Source organism: Austrofundulus limnaeus, unplaced genomic scaffold (genome assembly GCF_001266775.1).
Source record: "Austrofundulus limnaeus strain Quisiro unplaced genomic scaffold, Austrofundulus_limnaeus-1.0 Scaffold69, whole genome shotgun sequence".
Classification (NCBI taxonomy): domain Eukaryota; kingdom Metazoa; phylum Chordata; class Actinopteri; order Cyprinodontiformes; family Rivulidae; genus Austrofundulus; species Austrofundulus limnaeus.
The window spans coordinates 2020901-2022869 of NW_013952471.1; the positions used below are offsets into that span (position 1 = coordinate 2020901).

The window sequence follows — 1969 nt, forward strand, 5'->3', positions numbered from 1 at the left end:
GTGTACAACTGACTAAATGTGAAATGAATAATACAGGAATACTATTAAAAGTAGAAGTAAGAGAGTTTTACTCACTGATGACTTGTAATTAGTTTTGAATTCAGAACTCTCCCACTTTCTGATGGGAACGTCCATGCATATTCAACATGCATTATGGGGGATGTAGTTTATGGTCAATGCTGGCTTTAAAACTGCTTATTTTGAGACATTAATACGGGGCTATTAACAAAATAGCTCAGGGGGCCACAGTTACTTAAAGCCAATAGCTCAGGGGCAGGACAAGTTTTATCTTTCACCTTTTAAATGTATTTTGTGGCACTGAATTTRAAAGTTCTAATTTGCCATTGGTGTTTTCATATCAAATTAATTTAAAAAAAGTATATATATAATTTCTTTTTTGTTTATTAATTTTGACACATGRGCCCTGGACTGTACTCTTTTCTATGACTGATATCAAAGCTAAGGTACTACCTATTTGAAAAAAAAATCACTTCTAAAATGCTCAGACTATTAGTTTTAAATAACTTGCTTAACTTCAGCTGTTTTTATGTCGAATTTCACAAACGTGAAACAAGTTAAACGTCTGAGCAACCTTCCCAGCGATGTTTTGCTGTAAACTGTTTTCTGCTTCTCCTTCTACAAAGCRTTGTGTATTACTTCCCACAATGTCCACGCAGGACTCTCCAAAGAATATAATGTGAACATATCTGACGTAAACAGACCCGTGATGTTTCCTGGACGTGAAGCACAAACCCAGCACTGACAGTTACACTGCGGGAGGAAGGGGACGGTGAAGAACAGTTTTATTTGTCACAAACACAAATGTGTCTGAAACAAAACTACCTTGAGGCCACAGCTTCTGTAAATAAATTGTACAATAACAGACTGTTTGATTTGATTCGAATTTCTTTCAAATTTGTGCCCTTTTTTAGAGTTTTTATATAGTTCTGTGTGACAGTGTCACATGAGATCACAGTTATTTGCATCATTAATTCTAGTACATCCAATACAAATCTGTTGTTTCTTATCAGAACTTGGGAAGCTGTGACATTCTAGCTGTGATTAATATCATTTTGTTCTTTTTATTATTATTATTATTATTATTATTAAATCAAGCTTTCCAAACAGCACTTTTTTTAAAAAATGACTTTTTTTTCTCTGAGAATTTATTTACATGCAGTGTTGATTATTAATATTTTTTAGCATGTTAAACTGTAAGGGCACTGAGAGCGGTGCTTATTTTTGTGTGACCAGAAGCCTAAGGGTCTAAATGTGAGTTGAATAAACCAGCTTTGAATACGAAATAATGAGTCTTTCTTTTGTTGGTGGCTGAGTTTGAAGAAAATATTTGGATTTAATCATTTTTTAGACACTTGCAATGAAGAAAACAAAAACACTTTTGTCTTTTTATTTCTTTGTAACAGCACTGAATAGCTGTGGCTAGTGCTACCAAACATTTTTTTTATTGTTTTATGGTTTATCTTGCAGTTGCTCTACATTAGGTTAGCTGTGGGTGTAGGGGATCTTTCGAGTTGGATCGTGGTATGATTGTAGTATAAAACCATCCCAAGAGTCATAAATACACATTTTTACATTGAATCTTTTAGGGGTTTTCATTCACTGTCATCAGCAGTTTGAAACAAATTTAAAAATGTGGTTTAGTTTTATCCAGCAGGTGTCAGCATAGCATCACCAAATATCTGGTTTCCGTCCACCTATGAAATGAACAGGTGCTTTTTAGGTCAATACCATAAGCAAACTATATAAAAGTGTTGACCTCCGAAATACACACTTTTCAGTGTGTATAAATGCAAAAACTGTCAAATAATTGGAAAATAATTTACTTGTGCCTCTTCATCTTCAAACTGTTGATGTTGCTGAATATTATGGAAACCTACAGCGGGTAAAATAAGTATTGAACACGTCAACATTTTTCTCAGTAAATATATTACTAGAGGTGCTAATGATG

General features: G+C 33.8%; 1 protein-coding gene across 2 annotated transcripts in view; it reads left to right on the forward strand.

The window, feature by feature from the left end:
• The window catches only part of ttyh2 (tweety family member 2), a gene marked incomplete in the record, with an annotated part of 93039 nt that extends 91735 nt beyond the window's left edge, over nt 1-1304 (forward strand). For both annotated transcript variants that reach the window (XM_014010479.1, XM_014010480.1), the window contains 1 exon segment: nt 678-1304.
• Between the last annotated feature and the right edge of the window lie 665 nt (nt 1305-1969).